Source organism: Talpa occidentalis, unplaced genomic scaffold, assembly GCF_014898055.3.
Source record: "Talpa occidentalis isolate TD23 unplaced genomic scaffold, MPIMG_talOcc4v2.1 talOcc4.14, whole genome shotgun sequence".
NCBI lineage: Eukaryota > Metazoa > Chordata > Mammalia > Eulipotyphla > Talpidae > Talpa > Talpa occidentalis.
In genome coordinates this window covers 67,657,546-67,677,719 of record NW_023601433.1, presented here as the reverse complement: position 1 = coordinate 67,677,719, position 20,174 = coordinate 67,657,546, and the positions used below count along the sequence as shown (strand labels likewise).

At 37.9% G+C, this 20,174-nt stretch overlaps 1 protein-coding gene across 2 annotated transcripts in view; it reads left to right on the top strand.

Moving 5' to 3' along the window:
• The window catches only part of DNAJC1 (DnaJ heat shock protein family (Hsp40) member C1), a 123,790-nt gene that overhangs the window by 3,581 nt on the left and 100,035 nt on the right, over positions 1-20,174 (top strand). The gene's annotated exons all lie outside the window — the stretch shown is intronic.

Below are 20,174 nucleotides of genomic sequence, written 5' to 3'. Positions count from 1 at the left end.
TTTAGCCTGTTCGGTCGGGGTTCGTGTCGCACTTTAGAAATCTGGGGAGACTTGAAGCTTCTGTGATGTTGGCCCTGTAACTGTGAAAGTTTTCTGGACAGGAGAGGTACTTGGGATGCTGCAGAAAGAGAAGCCGAATCAGTAGCACAGGATCATTGTCTCCCCGCTCCTCCACCCCCCCAACTGTGTCCTGTCCTTTTTTAAGCTTGAGAGTGTGACCTGTAAAATCTGTTTGTTGGTCTTCTGTCTTGGGAGTAGTGAGAGGGTAAATAGCGCCTGTATTCGAACTCTACTGCCAAGGAGATGACATTTCACTTTTTTAAGAAATTATGGGGTGAAAGACTTAGAATTTTGCATGATCCGATTAAGGCCTTCGTAAAGTGCTTTGAATAGTTATGGGGTTTTAAAAAATGAAATTTACCAACAGTTACCATTAAGGACACTGTACACGACTGGATCAGAAATGTACATTTTCCACTATGGTGGAGGACAAAGAATGTTAATTAAAAAAAAAAAGTATACATTTTCCCGAGAGGTTTTCTTAAATTTCTGTGAACTATTGCAGGAAACACTAAATGAAATTAATTTTGAATTAAATATAATTGAATTTCATTTTCATAAGCATTTTAGAGTATAAGCGTTTCACAGTTCAGGTTCTTATATCCAAACAATTATGTAATAACTGTCTACATTCGTTATTTTCACCTGGTGTTACTTCCTGGTCATAAAGAACAAGATACACCTCATTTCCAAAGTAAATGATTAATATGTGCAAAAATAACTGAATTTATAATTTTACAGAGTAACTTTTAAGAATACCTTTAATATTAAGAAACATTTTTAGAACTTGATTGATTAAATTTTGTAGCTAGAAAGCGTCTTATAAAAAAAAAACCTATGCAAAGATTTAAAGATGCTTTCCTGTTATTTATGGAAAATTGAGCCCCTTTAAGAGAATACAGAAACTTAATAGCAGTAGTCGAAAATTTAGATTATGTAATCTAGTTTTGTATGTCAACTCTCATAGAAATTTTGTTTATACAAAAATTTAATTTGCGTGCAATTTAATTTGCAGAGTTAGGCAGTGTGAACAAACAGCATTTAACTCTATGGGTAAAAATGACCCCCCAAAATGCAGCATAGATCATCAAAAAGATTCTATGTGGAGGTAAAGTTTGATAACAAGGATCCAATAAATTGTTTAATGTGTTTCTCTACCCAGCCCTCTTGAAATTGGAAAGAGTGCCGAGGAAATTTTTTTCTTTTTAGACAGAGAAACTGAGTGGAGTAAGTTCCTTACTTTACATTGAATATAAATTTTCTTAGATTTTCAGGGAACCAGAAATTGGGTAGAGACAAGTGCAGTCCTAAGTCCTTAATGCATAATTTATCTTCAAGCCAGAGCCAATCACTCTTACAGTAACTAGCCAAGTTTGAGGGACCAGGATAAAGTAGATAGATTAGTCAAGAGCGTGACCTAACTATGCACTCACCAGTCTTGTTACTGGTCCCTCAACAGAGTTTTGCTTGGTGCCTACTGAATTTTAAGCACTAGGCTTTACCTGGTATATAAAATGAACCCCCTTGCCTCATGAAACTCACATTTAGTAAGGGGAAACACTAAACCATCCAATTGGTAGTCAGATGGTCAGAGAAGATTTCTAAAGGAAGGTGTAGGGTAAGTGTTTATCAGGCTTTTCTGCCCTCCCACCATTAGCGTTGATGATGGATCCCTTCGGTCCTATGTGCATGCCTGATGGCCGACACCTGGAGTGGGTGTGGGCATACTTAGGTGGGTATATGTGGGCTGAGACTGGGCTTATAAAGGCACCATGAAGAAGAACGAGGAAGAGAGCAGAATGAAAGAGAAGCAGAAGAGACAGAATGAGACCACGAGAGAATGCCAGAGAGCCCAGAGAGAGTAAAGAATTCACTGGGGGCCTGCAGCCCCCTGGCCCTTGCCTGCCATATACCTGGTAAAATGGCAATAAAAACCTGAAAAAGCCACCGAGGGCTCCAGGAGTCTCCTTTACCCGTCTGCTCAAGTCATAGAGATCCTGCACTGCTCCCTTCCTGCCTCTACAAAGGGAATGAGCCATGTGGATTCATGGGGGGAAGAGCATGAAAGAAAGGCAAGGTGCAAAGACCTTATGCAGGACTTGCTTTGTTTTTTGAGGAATAACAAGGCAGCCAGTGTGGTTGGAGCAGGTTTAGCAAGGAGCATAGTAACAGGAAATGAGATCAGTCATGGGGGTCTGGGACAATCATGAATGGTTTTATAAGCTATTGTAAGGACTTTATTATATGTTGGGGATGGATGGGGGAGGGGCATTTGACCAGAAGAGGTTCTTGCTTCGACTTAAATTTTCAAAATGATCACTTTCTTCTGTGAAGGATCATCTGTATTTAAGTCATTAGTTACTTAGAGGGATAATTGTGGTTTAGAATGTAGAATGGACAAGATGGTACAAAGTGGTCAGATTCTGGACTTAATTTGAACATAGAATTGATAGGATTTTACTGATGGTTTGAAAGGGAGTTGAAAAAAGTAGTTAAGCATTATTCCAAAGCTTTTGGCCTCAGTAACTGAATAAATAATTATCTAATTGCAGTTGCCACTTACTGAGATTGAGAAACCCAGGATAGAAGCAGGATTGGTTGGAATAAAATCAGGGATTGGTATTGGTCATGCTAAATTTGAAGTGTCCACTAAACCTTCCAATGGAGCTGGCACATAGCACTTGTTATACATGTCTGTAGTTAAAAGGAAGAAGGTTTGGGTTGTACATATAAATTTGGGTGTGTAGGGTAAATAACTGTCAGACTTTTCTGCCCTCCCGCCATTAGGATTGATGATGGATCCCTGTGGTCCTGACTGCATGCCTGATGGCAGGCACCTGGAATAGGGTGTGGGCATGGTTAGGTGGGTTCACCTGGGCTGAGACTGGGGCTTATAAGGGCAGTGTCACAGTAGAACAGAACGACCAGAAGGAGAAGGAAGAGAACAAAACCACGAGAGAACACCAGAGAGCCGAAAGAGTGAAGATTTGCCCGGGGCTGGGAGGCCCCCCCCAGCACCCCTGCCTGCTGTGAACCTCATAAACTCAATAAAAGCCTGGAAAAGCCACTGAGGGTTCCAGCCTCTCCTTACCGGTCTGCTCGGGAGAAACTGCCCCATCCCTTCCCGCTGCTACAGGGTGTCTCTGACACTTAGAGGTTATTTGAAACCATGAAACTGGATAAATTCACCAGGGAAATGAAAGCAAAAAAAAAAAAAAAAAAAAAGAAAAGAGAGGTCTGGGAACTCAGCCATGGAGATTCTAAACTTTAATAATCAGGGTAACAAGAAAGATCAGCAAAGGAGATGGAGAGAGAACAACTAGTAAAGTAGGAGGCAAACCAAGAAAAGATGGTCTTTTTCAAGTCAAGTGGAGAAAGTGTTTTAAGAGAAGATAGTGATCATCTGGGTTAAATGCTGATGATAATTTAGTCTGAGAATTGACTTTATTGTAACAGTGTGGAAACCACTGACATCTAGCAAGAGCTGTTTCAGTGTTGTGGTAAGATAAACAATAGTCTGGCTAGATTGGGGTACAGAAGAGAACAAAAGGGGGAGGAATTGGAGATAATTAATTTAGAAAATTCTCTTGAGATATCCATAGTCCAAACTAGAAGCCAGGGATGATAGTGACCCAACATGGCATCTGTTTTATCCACATATACAACAGGGGTAAGCTAGGTCAGCTACTTCCTAACTCTGTAATTGGCAGATGAAGGACTTTTAGAACTTGGACCAGGTCAGGGCTTCCCTTGTGGCGCAGTGATTAAAGACCGCGCTGTCAAGCTATCAGCAGCCACTGCAGCACAAGTTCAATCCCCGGCCAGGGAGCTACCCACATGGCACAGCAGTCCTCTCCTGTCTTGCCTGCTGCTGCCCTCAGCAGTGTATTCAGTAGATCTGCCTGTTCTGCTCCCCATTCTCTCTGGTGAATCCTCTCACCACCACCTCCTCCTCTGGCTTACACCCCAGTTCTTGAATGCATAAATAAATCTCTTAAAAAAAAAAAGAATTTGGACCAGATTGACCAGGTTGTTTCCTGACTTAAGACTCCCACCACCCCCAACCCCACACAGCAGACCTCTCCTGTCTTGCCTGCTGATCCTCTAGCAGTGTATTTCAGTAAAACAGCACCAGAGACAGACTACCACTCTGTCTCTGGTGACTCCTCACACCCACTGCACCTCTGGTCTACACCCCAGTTCTTCTGTGCATAAAAAATAAATCTTTAAAAACAAACAAAAAAAGACCTTAGGCAAGTTAGTTGCCTTATTTTTAGAACAGATATCTTATTTGCTTCACAATTAGCCACATAGTAAACATTTAAATACTTAGTAAATATATAAATACATATATATCATAACCAAAACTCAACAGTAATTCCCCAAATAAGTAGTTGCTTGACGGTTTTTATTTAATAAATTTAAATATTTTTATGTGGCTATTTAAAGCCCTTATACAGTGAAGGAATATATATATATATTTTAAAGATTTATTTATACAAGAACCAGGGTACAGGCCAGATTTGCGGGAGGGTGAGAGGATTCACTAGAGACAGAGTGGGGAACAGAACAGGCAGACTGACGAAATACACTGCTGAGGGGAGCAGTGGGCGCGACAGGAGAGGTCTGCCGCGCCATATGGGACCCTCGCCGGCGGGCCGGGATCAAACCAGCGCTGCAGAGGCAGCAGACAGCTTCACAGCGCGGCGCTCAACCGCCTGTACCACCAGGGGAGGCCCAGTGAAGGAATATCTTTGTATGTATTCCTAAGACCTTAAATTGGTTCTAGAAGTCTTAGAAGTCTAGAAGTCTTAGAAAGGCTTCTAGAAGTCTTTAGGAGTAGCATATGTAAGATTGAGATGATTTATCATGGTTTTAACCTGCTTTAAAATGACTTTCATTGTTCAAAGGACATACCAATTTGGGTATTACATCTTCTCAGGGGAGAATAGGATAAAGGATGAGAGGAATATGGGAAAAAAGATGTATTAAAATATTTTTCATTAGTAACTTAAATTCTAGGTCCCTATGTGATGTTCAGTTTTCCTCTGACAGCTCTTGTTTCTTGCACACCTGTATTCTTGTGTGGTCATTGGCAATTCTGTATTTTTTTTTTTAAAGATCTATTTATGTATTCGAGAGCTGGGGTGCAGGCCAGAGGTGTGGGGGTGAGAGGATTCACCTGAGACAGAGTGGGGAGCAGAAAAGACAGATCTGAAATACACGGCTGATAGAAGCAGGGGTCGAGACAGGAGAGGTTTGTGCTATGTGGGTCACATCCCTGGCCAGGGATCTAACTCTTGCTGCAGTGACTGCTGATAGCTTCATAGTGCTATGACTTAACCCCTTGCACTACCAGGGAGGCCCTCTGTATTTTTTTAATTCTTTCAAGGCCATGACTTTCCTTATAGTTTGTATTGTGTTCTTAGCCAACAAGTACTTCAGATTCATTTTTAAAATCTGTGTGAGGGCCTCCCTGGTGGCGCAAGGGTTAAGCACCACACTATGAAGCAGTCTGCAGCCTCTGCAGCACGAGTTTGATCCTCGGCCACCTACGGAGCAACCCTATCTCGCCCACTGCTCTCCTCAGCAGTGTATTTCAGTCAGTCTGCCTGTTCTGTTCCCCACTCTGTCTCTGGTGAATCTTCTCACCGCCCCCCACCCCGCGTCTCTGGCCTGTACCCCAGTTCTTGTATGCATAAATAATCTTTAAAAAAAATAAAATCCATGTGACTTGCAATTGTGATAAGCTATCTAAACTTTTGCAGTATTTTCTGATGAAATCAGTGGTCTTTCCTAGTACCAGTAAGTCATTATAGATCCCCAATAATAAACCAAGAAAATGTGTCTCTTTCTCTTTTTTATAGTTTTTTTTTTTTTTAATAGAGGCATGTTTTATTTATTTATTTATTTGTTTGTTTGTTTTGTTTATACATGCACTGGGTACAGTCAGAAGCGCGGGAGGGTAAGAGAATTCACCAGAGCCAGAGCAGGGAGCAGAGCAGGCAGAAGGACCGAAGTACACTGCTGAGGGGAGCAGAGGGTGGCAGGAGAGGTCTGCGCGCCGTGTGGGACCCTCCTCCGATGGCCGGGGAGCAGCCAGGGATCGAACTGGCGCCGCAGAGACCGCGGCCAGCTTCGCAACCCAGTGCTCAACCACTGTGCCACCGGGGAGGCCCTCTTTTTTATAGTTTTTAATAACTTCTTACATTCAAATGAATGCTGAACTTTGGTTAACAGAAGAAAATCTATTAAGTGACACATGCTTATAAACTACTTTGATTTTAGTTATTAAATTAGAATTAATCTTTTAAGCTCTTATCTGTATTTCAAATGCTCAGAATAGTAGGGGAGTGACAATTAATGCTTACTCACTCTGTATGGGGGATGGACTTCTTAATGAAACAACTGCTGATCTCTTGATACATCTCTTACGTCTTTCCATAGAAAAGTAACTTGTTGGATGGGTGATTGCCATTGGTTTGTTTTGCTTGATTCTGGATAACTAATCAGTCAAAAAACTTTAAGTCATGGGGATCAGTCTCTTCTCTGCCCTATATCAGTAAAGGAGTTATCCTGACTGGACTTTATCTGGAACTTGCTGTCTCAATATTTGTACTGGCGAGGGGAAGGCATAAATTCTAACAAGCTCATTTGGCCTCCATAACTAATCTAAATTCTCCACTGACTTTATATCGATAAAGGTGATCTTTGACTTCTGTCTGATTTCTGAGTTCTCTCTGTTCTTTTGGATGGAAAAAAGCACAAAGCCATTAACATAACCTTTTCAAACCCAGTCATAGAAATAAAGACAAAGATCTCTTTCATAGATGACTGGTGAACATGAATAGTGAATACCAGTTACCTACAGTGATTCTTATGGTGGACTCCACTAAACACAGTTGGAAATCTCTAGATTCTATTCTCTTATAAATCTATCATGTTTCGCTTCCCATTTTCATTGCAGGATCTAAAATCATTTATTAATTTGGAGGGGTGGGTGTATGCAAAATCTGAAATGGTAGATAGTTTTCAGTCATTTATATTTCTCGTGTAAGCATAACACACATAGAAGTAGAGCATAATAAATACTTGTTTAATGTATACATCTTTGCATAAGATGTGTTATAAAATCAGTTTTCCTTTTTTTTTTTAAATTTTTTTGAATTAAGGCATGTTTCATTTATTTATTTGTTTGTTTGTTTGTTTTATACAAGCAGTGGATACAGTCAGAAGCGCGGGAGGGTGAGAGAATTCACCAGAGTCAGAGCAGGGAGCAGAGCAGGCAGAAGGACCGAAGCACACCGCTGAGGGGAGCAGCGGGCGGCAGGAGAGGTCTGCGAGCCATGTGGGACCCTCCTCCGGTGGCCAGGGAGCAGCCGGGGATCAAACCGGCGCCGCAGAGGCCGCGGGCAGCTTTACAACCCAGCGCTCAATAGCTGCGCCACTGGGGAGGCCCAGTTTTCCTTTTTTTTAATAATAAATTTTATTTTTATATTCCCCATACAATTGCAACCCCCTTATTTTGACCCCAATCCCTCCCCTCCCGCCCCCTAACCCCCATAGAGTGTCTCTGGTTCATAGTTTTTAAAATCAGTTTTTCTTTATGTGTACACTGTTTAGTGGAGGGTGCCTCAGCATATTTTATAGGAAAAAGCAAATCTGTTCTGAAATATTTGTGATGTAACCTAAAACTGGTGGAACAGAAATTCTTTTGGTTATAAATTTTCCTCTTATGCAGTTCTGAGTTTTTTCTTTATACTGATTGTGAAAACATCGCTAGAATATTTTGTCTTTTATTACTCATAAATACTAAGATACATAGATACTAACTTGAAATTAGCCTCTTGTTGTAATTATTCTTAGAGATATAGTCTAAACTCTTAATATATAGGTTGCCACTTTACCCAGTGATTAGTGGTCTGTGGTGAATTTAAAAATCATGTTCTGTTCAGTTTTGGGAATGGAACAGAGAACGGAATGGAAATGAGGATACCTAATTGACTTGATGATTGCCAAAAGAAAATTTTTGTGGCCATTGTAGTGATACAATACAAATAATTTGATTAAATGCCTGCTATTTAGTAAGCCTGTTCTCAGCTTTGTTATGTTTTCTATCAATAAACTACTTATTTCACAAACTGCTACTATATAGTCTTAGGAATATTTTTCTAAGTCAGGTGTTATTGGGTCTTTGTATAATAATGACATCAATTAACTCCATCTATAATTAAAAACAATTCTAAAGACTCTTGTATAGAGGTTACAGAGATGGAAGGGAAGGTGTGATGAAACTATATATTTCCAGAAACCTTTGTTTTCATCAAAATGTATGTGAAAGATGGATCTTATTGAATGTAAAAGTATGAGTACAGTGTTTTAAGTATCATCATAGTATATTTTATTAGCTAAATATTTGGGTTTTTGAGATACTGAAATTTTTTTATCTAACAGTATCATTAGAATTTACTTTGAGCTTTAATGTAGACTTTGTGCCTCATTCCCATGCCCCTTAATAGTAAGTTAATGCAGTATTGCTGATTACTATCACTCAGCAACTGGAATCTTGTGTGTAATCAGACATGTTGCGTAGGCAAGGACCTACTACATTCCACATCTGGTTAGTAAAGATTATGTGTATAAAACACTGTTTCATTATTAGACAAATACCCATAAAGTGTAACTACATAGCTAATAGAATTTGAATTAAATATTAAAGGTTAAGAGTCTAAAAGCAAGTATTAAATAAAGGATATGTTAACAGTATAAGCAGTGTAAAATGGAAAAGAAGCCATATTAAAATGCCACTGAAATCAAACTCGAATTCTAAAAGGGAATCATTTCCTTGGTAAAATAAATTCTGGAATACATATAATTCCTGGTTATAGAAGGCTCAAGAGTTTTAAAAGCTGCAAGAGATATGACTGTGGTATGTACAGTGAGTAGAAAGATCATTGTTATATACTGAGGAGATGTGAATGAACTGTAGAGAAACCTTAAATTCTATATAGATGCCCACTAAAGAGACTACAGACTTCTTGTTCCTTACCAATCCTTAAGGATTTTATTTATACCATTAAAATGGATCAGATTAAGGAAGCTATCCCATGACCAATTGAATTTCTATACTACCAAGAAGACTCTTAGTGGAATAAAAATTAAAATATTAAGTCATTTTCAATTACTCAACTTTTAGTTAACAGATAAAAGATTAGTATTTAGGTTCTTTTCTGACTATGCAGTGTTTCGTGTTGGTCATTAAATATGATTTGTGGAAGTTAACATATGTATGTATAATGTAGGATGACTGAAAATTATGATTTTACTTTTAGGTAATTATATCTTACAGTATTTTTGCATGTACTTTTAATCTATAGTAAGAAATAGGCCTCCTATGTTTAAATAAAGCATTCATTTTGGACATTTGAGAAAGTTCAATAATTGCCATGCTGTGAATAATAGCTATATGAAATTAGTGTAAGACTTTATCACACCTTTGAAAGTACATGTTTAATTTAGAGTAAATTAGACTGATTATGAAAGTAGTTATTGTAGAAAGCTGCACACATTTTCAGCAATGCTGGTATCTTTCAAAATACTGTTGAATTTTCTCATTTTGAATTGTCTTCAAACCTTTGCCATATTCTGCAGCTTATCCTTCATACTAGTAAATCTTTAAGGTAGATTTGATTTTTTACTTATAGCTAGTTGTTTGTAGCTAAATTTGGTGGCTAAATTGAGTTAGTAAGCATGGGTAAATACAATTTTAGATTACTAAAGAGGTCTGAATATGTGTCATAAGCTGATTTGAGGACTGTTCTCAAGAAAGAGTTTCAGAGGAATGTTGACCAATATGAACATGAAGTAAATCTATACCTTTTACAAAGTAACAAATGTATCCAAGTAAATCACTCTTGGTGTACTTAATTGTGGGCAGCAAATTTTAGATTTTTTTGCCTGCAGGAGAAACATATAAATAAAAATTATCTTAATGTTTGAGAGGTGGAACAATGTTGAGCTATAAGAAAATATTCCAATTTTCTTTCTGCTTTCAATATTTTGCTTTTTATTTTTTTAAAGATTTATTTATTTATACAAATACCAGGGTACAGGCCAGATGTGCGGGAGGGTGAGAGGATTCACCAGAGACAGAGTGGGGAACAGAACAGGCAGACTGACTGAAATACACTGCTGAGGGGAGCAGCAGGGGGAGACAGGAGAGGTCTGCCGCGCCATGTGGGTTGCTCCAAGGCTGGTGGGGGTCAAACCAGGACTGTAGAGGCTGTGGACGGCTTCACAGCATTGCGCTCAACCGCCTGCACAACCAGGGAGGCCTTGCTTTTAATATTTTAAAAAATAAGTTTTCATTATATAATTTTCCTATACTAAAACTAGCTAAAGCAGAGTAACAAAGGAACCACAATATGTGTCAGTGATAGTTAGTAGCTAAGAATACCATAGAAGGAGACAGTAGGAAAAACACAGGGAGAGGGAAATGTATACAGAAAAATACATAAATACAAATATAAATGGTAATGGAGCAATATCTCCATCTTGTGGCCTTCTTTGGCCATTGCTTTTAACAGTGTTGAGAGGTTGTATTTTCACAACTGTAGGCATAAGTAAGAATAAAATGTGAATCAAGTGAAAATAAAATATGGGTCAGAGATTTTTGCTGTGTTTTATCAACTGTTAAGACCAGGCTTCCCAGTCAGTGTGCTACAAGCAAGTGTGCTGAAATAGTGAGCTCTTCCCTTGCACAGTCTTAACAGTTTCCTTCAGTGTGTCTTACAAATACAATTTTCTATGAAATGCCACAATATGAAAGAGTTTGGAAAAAGCACTGTGATGGCATGTACCTCTGATGTTTTTCCTCTTGTGGTAAATTTATAAGCCAATATGTAAACACACAGTCACATACACAATTGTTCCGTGAAATTAGTCTTATCAAAATCTTTTAAATACTAAAGATCTTTATTTAGCTCTCATAGCAGCAAAAGCATTTAAATGATCTGTGAGGGAATCTAGATATAAAAGGAGTCAAAAAGTCTGATGAATTAGTGTCCTTCAATTACTTAAAATGACCGTTAAACATTGCCATAGTTTGCAATAACTCAGTACTTTGTTGAAGAACATTTTCATGATCTACAATTCTGTGTATGAAGAGGATACAAATGACTTTGCAGTTTGTAAATGTGCAAATTCTGAGCAGCCTGAAGTAATACTTTGGGACAGTAGATTTTAAATTAAAACCTTAAAATTTTGACAGATACTTAAGATTTTTGACAGATGACAGATTTGATCCCTTACAGTACACTGTGTGTTCTCATTCTCTTTCTCTCTCTCTCTCTCCATATATATTATATATATATATATATATATATACACACATATATATATGCAAGCCATATGTATATGTAATGAAAGATTTTTTTGTGGTCACATTTTAAAAAGTAAAAATGAAACAAGTGAAATTAATTTTGTTAATATATTTTATTTAATCCAGTATGTCAACAATATTCAACATGTAATCATATTTTTAAAATATTGATGAGACTTCATATTTTAGTATTTTTTTTTTAAGATTTATTTATTTATTTATACAAGCACTGGGTACAGTCAGAAGTGCGGGAGGGTGAGAAAATTCGCCAGAGCCAGAGCGGGGAACAGAACAGGCAGACTGACGAAACATACTGCTGAGGGGAGCAGCGGGTGCGGCAGGAGAGGTCTGCGCCCCATGTGGGACCCTCGCCAGCCAGCCGGGATGAACCGGCGCTGCAGAGGCTGCGGGCAGCCTTGCAGCCCAGCACTCAACCGCTGCGCCACCAGGAGAGGCCCCACATTCTAGTATTTGTGCTAAGTCTTCAAATCTATGCATTTTATATTTCTACTTCTAGCACACTTCAATTCAGGTACTAAATTTTGTTGAAATGTTTGATCCATATTGGGATTTCATAAAACATACAACTAACAAGTATATTCATATACGCAAATCTTCCAAGCATGCTTTATAAAGTTTTTCAGAATCAAGTACATTTTTTAAAATTATATATAAATTATTCAAATAAAATTAAAAAGTTGGTTTCTCAGTTGCAGTATCACATATTGAGTGCTCAAATATTGCTAATGGTTACCACATTGTATAACACAGCCTTAGAGAATTATTATTAAGATATATCTAAATATTTTTTGGATGAAATCACTGATTGTTTCCATTTTATCAGAAACATAGTTTGTAGTTTTCAAAAACTTTTCTGTAAATTCAGTGTAGTTTCTGTTGTTTTTAGTTGTTGCAATTGTGCTAGGTATCACTTTCCTATTTAGCTTTCTGTACATTTTGTCCATTCTCCTCTTAGTCCTGTAAAGGCAATTATTCTTATGTAGTTCATGCTGCTCTGCTCAGGACAGTGATTCTGGAGTTCCATGTCTGCTGGCTAAGTGTGTATGCAGGTGGTCAGTCTAATTCAAATTGGTCATTTACTTTTGCTGAATTTCTGTATATTTTATAATTTTTAAAGTGTTACTAGCTTAATATATTAGGTTTTAATAATGCTTTGGCCAAGAAATCGCCAGTGTTCCTATTTGAAAAATTGCATATAGGTGGTTAGACTATGAAGGAAATAATTTATCTTTTGTAAATAAAATGTTATATTCTGTAGGTGTAATTTTAATTTTCAGGCTCAACTTAGCTGGAAGTTTCTTTCTCCTTTATTCACCCTGCCCTAGGGGCTTTACAGTTGGCTTAATTCTTCCTTTTCCTGAGCTACCAGACAAGAGCTAGGTCTTATATAGGCAGCTTAGGGCTCCCTCCTGAGGTTATATTGGAGCCATTGCAGATCCAGAAACCAAGACTGCACATCTCTTAGGCTTGTTGGTCTCAGCTGTGGAGCAGAGACAATGGCCTGTTCACGTTTCAGAGATATAGTGTCTTATCTTAGTTAAGGCAGTGACCTTCTCACTTGTTGCATGTTTTCCCCACAGGTCCCACTGCAAGCCTGTTTTTAAGCATTGAACCTGACTGATCTCGACCTTTTGTAGAACACATTTAGCCCTCATTTCTCTGTGGGAGTTAAACTTCTCATTTTTTTCTGCCTACTTGTAGGTATGAAACCTAGTAGACTTATTACTTAAGTTCTGTGTCTACAAGTTTCCATTTGTTTTTGTCTACAGAAATGCTTAACTAGTTTTTGAGTATGACTATATGTTTATGATTTTCTGTCTTTAAATTGTATCATTGCTACATAGTTGGGATGGAGTTTGGAGGAAGCTCAAGTACTTGCAGTGCTATTTTAACCCTGGAGCACTTTTTAAAGCTGCATTTCTTTTATAATAATTATTATTTTAATACTCATTTTCTTATTTTTTTAAAAAAATTTATTTATTTATGCATATAAGAGCTGGGGTACAGGCCAGAGATGTGGGGGGTGAGAGTATTCACCAGAGACAGAGTAGGGAACAGAACAGGCAGACTGACTGAAACACACTGCTGAGGGGAGCAGCGAGCGAGACAGGAGAGGTCTGCTGCGCCATGTGGGTTGCTCCTTGGCCAGCCTGGGATCGAACTCGTGCTGCAGAGGCTGTGGATTGCTTCATAGTGCGGTGTTTAACCCCTTGCGCCACTAGGGAGGCCCTCATTTTCTTATGAAAAACTTTTTATCCATTACCACCCAGCAGTAGTAAGTTCTATTATCCATGGTAATATATACTTAAGCATTGAAAGGGAAAGTAGATCATTCAGTTCTTTTACCTTCCTGGCCACATTTCTGGTTTTTACCCAAGTCTGAGCATAAAAACAAGTAAGTAGCATTTCTAAAGTAGATGGGTTCCACAAATTTGGCATATAGTAATCAGTAGATTTATTACTTCAGAATGACATGTGACCCTGTTGTTATTGGAGATGTCCAGAGGAGAGTCCTGAACTCCATCTTGAACCTAGTTAGGAAAATATACTAGATAGGGAGGTAGATACTGAAATTTAGATACACGTCAGGGAGAAAAAAAAAAAAAACACTTTTGGAGGAGATGAATGATCCTAAAGTTAAATAATTTGCAGGTAATTTCATCTTGGCTCTTTGTAAATATATGCCCCTTACAAACCTTTTAAAAATTACTTTCTTTTTCTAAGCCTAATCATTATGTTCTCTTATATTTAGTTTTCAAAGATTCACATACCAAAATAATAGAGCAATGAGGGTTAGCCTCACTGAAACTGTTTTAATAATCAACTTGACAAGCAATGCGAAAATGATAGAATTTAGATATTAACTTCATGGAATCAAGTGATCTTTAAAGTTTCACTAAGTTTGTAAGTATACATTTGGAATGTACTTTAAATGATTTATTTTTAGGAAAAAAGTATACAATCCAATTTTACAAGAAATGATAAAGGATCCTTTCATTCTGAATTCATAGTATTTAAATATCGGTTTATATACAGTTTGAGGAAACATTTTATAATTATTATATACCTTTAATGTTGAGTTGTTAATCTAAGGGGAACCTTTAAGATATCAACATGAAGGAGAACAATGGAGTAATGATATTTTTTTTTAAATTCATTTATTTAGTCATACAATACAACAACTGGGTTACAGGCCAGAGGTGTGGGGGGTGAGAGGATTCACCAGAGACAGAATGGGGAGCAGAACAGGCAGACTGACTGAAACACACTGCCGAGGGGAGCAGCGGGTGAGTCAGGAGAGGTCTGCTGCGCCATATGGGTAGCTACCTGGCCAGTGGGATCGAACTCGTGCTTCAGTGGCTAAGGGCAGATTCATAGGTTGCATCTTAACCCTCTGCACCATCAGGGAGGCCCAGGAGTAATGATATTTTAAGACATTTCACTTACAATCTTCTTGCCTTTGTAAGGTGAAAAATAATACTCTTATCTCTGTAGCAGTTCTCTACCATAAAATTTCTAACCTTTGCTTTTTGGGGGACAGACTAGAATATGCTTGGTTATCTGGATTGTTATGAAAAGTTCTGAAAACAAAGCATGTTTCTCATATTTGTTAATTCATTAGTTCTTTTTTATAACTATTAATAATAGTAAGAATTGGAAACAATCAAATTCTAGTAGTAGAAGAATATTTGAATAAATTGTGACATTCTTGGTATGATATGTAATCATTAATAACAATATATGTGAAAAATACATAGCAACATGAAAAATACCTGTAATTTAAGTGGAAAAGGCAAATATTGAGTAGTATTGACATTTGATTATAATTCTGGAGAAATTATATAGATGTCCAAGGGCAACAATAACATGGGCTCATAAGAACTGAATTGTGGGATTCATGAAATCATTTCATTTAGGGGTCAATATTTCATTTTGAATTATGTTAATATTACTAGTATATACCCATGTAAATCCTACTATTTTGGAAAGAAGAATGTTGTTTAATTAAATTGTAATTGGATAAACTAAATAACATGTTTTCATATTTATGAGATAGGCTTCATGAATATTTTAAAGTTAACTTTGGACAATACACTTGGAAAATATGGTGGGAAAATGTTTCCCTATGACATTCAAAAAACAATGTAGTATTTCATACATCTCAGATCAACTTATCAACAGAGGATGTTTGATTACCCATACAACTACATTATTAGGTGGCCACAATGCTCATGTTGTATGCAAAATGGCAAACCCTGCAGTAGCGGAGTGCATAGCCACTTCCACTGGTGGTGCCAGAGTGCAAAACAGTTACAGGAGGGTTCAAATTTGGAGGACACATCTCCAGAACTACTATGGGGGGTTGGGGTGCTGGGGGAGGGAGAACCCATGCCCTCCCTTCCCAAAACTAGAGGCAAGTACCCAAAGACAGATGAATGGATAAAGGAGATGTTGTATATATACAAGATGGAATAATACTCAGCTATAAAAAAAGAAAGAAACTCTTTGACACTTGCAACAATATGGATGAAACTGGAGAGGATTATGCTAACTGAAATAAGTCAGAAGGAGAAAGACAAAAACTGGATCATCTGTGGAATATAGAGAAAACAAAGGAACAGACAAAACTAAAGCAGAACTAATCCTTGAAATATTACTGCAGAATTGAGGCTACTAGAGAAGGAAGGTTGATGTGGGGAACAAAGGTAGGATGGGGCCCAGTGGTCTGTGGTGGGAGGCTGAGAGTGCAGTGTGCTAACATACATCCAAAGAGATGTGAACCTATTCCCCTACAGTATTGTAAACCAAAGTGACCACAATTAAACAAAATTATAAAATAATTTGTAATAGTAATTTCAATGACTCAGAAGCAATTTCACCATAATTTCAAACTTTAGTCACTTGAGAAATTAATAACCTGGCCTCCCCAGTGGTGCAGCTGTTGAGTGCTGGGTTGCGAAGCTGCCAGCAGCCTTTGCAGCGCCGGTTCAATCCCCGGCTGTTCCCCGGCCACCGGAGGAGGGTCCCACATGGCGCGCAGACCTCTCCTGCCACCCTCTGCTCCCCTCAGCAGTGTACTTCGGTCCTTCTGCCTGTTCTGTTCCCGCTCTGGCTCTGGTGAATTCTCTCACCCTCCCACGCTTCTGACTATACCCAGTGCTTGTATAAATAAATAAAAATAAATCTTTAAAAAAAAATTAATAACCTGAGTAAGATGAAGAAGCTTTATGGTCTTTGTTGAATAAAGGTGGCTATAAATATACTTGCACCAAATTATGGATATAATTCAGCATTCCGATAAATAAACACCACAGTATCCTGGCCAAGAAAGACAACTAATAGGTCTTTAAGATGAGACCACAGGGCCTTCCCTGGTGGCGTAGCAGTTGAGTGCTGGGCTGCGAAGCTGCCCGCAGACTCTGCAACGCCAATTCTATCCCCGGCCCCCAGCAAGGGTCCCACATGGCCCGCAGACCTCTCCTGCCGTGCCCACTGCTCCCCTCAGCAGTGTATTTCTTCAGTCTGCCTGTTCTGTTCCCCGCTCTGGTGAATTCTCTAACCCTCCTGCGCTTCTGACTGTACCCAGTGCTTGTATAAATAAATAAATAAATCTTAAAAAAAAAAAGAGAGAGACCACAGTTTGGTGTCTCTGAACTTTGTATTATTCCTATGAATGCTTGTAGATATAGTGAACAGCCAGCTATGGTATAGGCTTTTGTAATTTCTTAAGTCTTCATAGTGCTTATAGTGTAGAAGTGTGCTGCCCAGTATTGTAGCCCTAACCACATATGACTGTAGAATACATGAAATATGGCTAGACTAAGTACTTGAATTTTACATTTTATTTAATATTTAATTAACTTACAGAACAGATTTAAACCTGAAGGAGTATAAAATATTTTCTCATTAAAAACACCTTTATGTGTAGAACTTATTTCACTAACAATCAAATTTAATTTATGGATTAAGATGTGCTATAAGTGTAAAGTGTACACTGGATTTTGACTATTTAGTATGAAAAAATAATGTATATCAATTTTAATACTGGTTACATATGGAAGGATAATATTTTTAACATATTTAAATATTTTTATTAATATTAATTTTACATGTTTTTACTTTTTAAAACATTGCTACTAGAGAATGTAAAGTTAGACATGGCTTACAGTATGTTTTGGGGGGATCACCAATTTAGTGCAGGTATTTGAAAACTGTGACCTGCCAGTAGTTTTAAACTACTGGTTTAGACCATTGGACTCCAAACTGGGGGAACAGGTGCTTATATTGATTGCTCAGGAACATAAAATATAACTGTTGGGTTCAGGAAGAAGTGTGAAAGCCTCTATTTGTTTATATTCATTTCATCCCCTAAAATTTTATATTTTTGTATGTGTTTTATAGTATACCATGATATATATTAGTATAGTAATTGACTACAAGCAAGTTAATGAATAGACATGTCTAATTAAAATGTAAATACAAAAATTAAAACTTTCCTGATAGGTCATGAGGTCATCTTATCAAAAATACTTGGTTTGTAGCTATCACTGCTCCTTTCTTCTGTTGCTTACCATTGGCCCCATTTTTGTTGCTGCTTTTAATTGCTCATGCTGGTGTTGTTATGGAAGAAAAAAGTACCAGGGGGACCTAGAACAGATTTAGAAAAAGGCAGACTGCTGCCTCTTTCTCTAACATAGCCTTAAAAGTTAATAAATAGCTTATATTACAAGATTAAAGGCATAATTCTCCAGGGTTGTTTTTTGGTTGGGGTTTTTTGTTTGTTTTGTTGGTTTTTGTTTTTTTTGTTTTTTTTTTTTGGTGTTTGTTTGTTTTTGTCTTTTGTTACTCATTAGGAAGACTCAGGAAAATCTCAAACTGGGAAAGGTTCCTTGTTCCTAAAAAGGCAGTAACCTTTTAAGACAGTTTTTAACCTTTGTTGACTTAGGAAATACAGATTGCATGCCTTTAAACCTGCCTCAAACAATTTTGTGACATTTTCCCAGTATTTGACTAGCATTTGTACAATTATTGTTATTAAGATTCCATGTTATTCATTTGACAAGGAATTTTAGCTGATGGGAATAATATTGGTAGCTTCAGGAACTGTATGTAGTAGGGAAATTAGGGTATTAGGATTAATGAGTAACAGTTTATGTGGATGGCCTTAATACTATAAGCAAATATATAATTTTATTGGCTCACCTACCTTATAGAAGCCAGGCCTTTCATGTATGTCACCATTTCACAGCATTGGTCATTACCAGATATTTGCATTCCTAGTTGTGTGATGCTTTTCTAAGTTTTATAGAATGTGAGGAAGATGTGATCCTTGCTCTCAAATATAGTTTAAAAGAAAGATGCATAACTATTTGGGGATTAGAAAAATTAATACAATTTCCAGCAGATCTATTTCTGTCTTTTAAAAAATATATAGCCCTTCAAGGTACAATTTCTCTTTAGAGTAGTAAATTATAATTATAGATATAGGGACCTCTCGTGGCACAAGGGGGTAAGCACCACACTATGAAGCAATCCACAGCCTCTGCAGCTGGCCAGGGAGCAACCCACATGGCGCAGCAGACCTCTCCTGTCTCACCCACTGCTCCCCTCAGCAGTGTATTTTAGTCAATCTGCCTGTTGGTGTTCCCCGCTCTGTCTCTGGTGAATCCTATCAGCCCCCTGCATCTCTGGCCTGTACCCCAGCTCTTGTATGCATAAATAAATTTAAAAAATATAGATATAACTGTTTATACAGCATTTGGTTGATTTACAGATCTCTTCAATGCATATTAGGATTTTCCTATTATATCTTTGCCCATTTAATGTCACTCTTTCCCTTACTTCTCCCTAATTTATCTAGAAAAAACTTGAGGTGACTCTAACTTTAAAAAAAAAAATTATCGGGCCTCCCCGGTGGCGCAGCGGTTGAGCGCTGGGTTGCAAAGCTGCCCGCGGCCTCTGCGGCGCCGGTTCGATCCCCGGCTGCTCCCCGGCCACCGGAGGAGGGTCCCACATGGCGCGCAGACCTCTCCTGCCGCCCGCTGCTCCCCTCAGCAGTGTACTTCGGTTCTTCTGCCTGCTCTGTTCTCCGCTCTGGCTCTGGTGAATTCTCTCACCCTCCCGCGCTTCTGACTGTACCCAGTGCATGTATAAACAAAAACAAAACAAATAAAGAAAGAAAGAAAGAAAACATGCCTCTATATAAAAAAAAAAAAAAAAAAGTTAAAAAAAAAAAATTATCCTTTAGACCAAAAAACTTGAGTGGTAATCAATTTATAGTTTCTGGTCCTTTATGAAGGACCTGTATAGTTTGAGTTTCTGGATAACCTCTCTTCCTTTGAAAGTGTTCCTTATTAAAACCAGATGGAGGTTAGCAAAGAAGGTATTCAGAACATTAAGTAAAATGGATGTGCTTCATGGAATTTGCAGAATTCATCAATACATGTAACAATGATTTATAATTGCATTTGGTCCTAACACATATCAGTATAGATCTAACAGGAACAGTAAGTAAGATAGCTAGTATGAAACACTAAGGTGAAAGGGTTAATTGGCCTTGCACAGTTCAATTTGCCACTCTAGTGGCACTTTCTGTTGTCTGTGTAAACAGAGTTGCTAAGTACTTTCCCACTAAGCTGCCACTCTTTTATTTATACAGTTGAACCACCAATGAGGAATGGATCAGTTTACCAGTTGTTAGACCTTTTCTTTC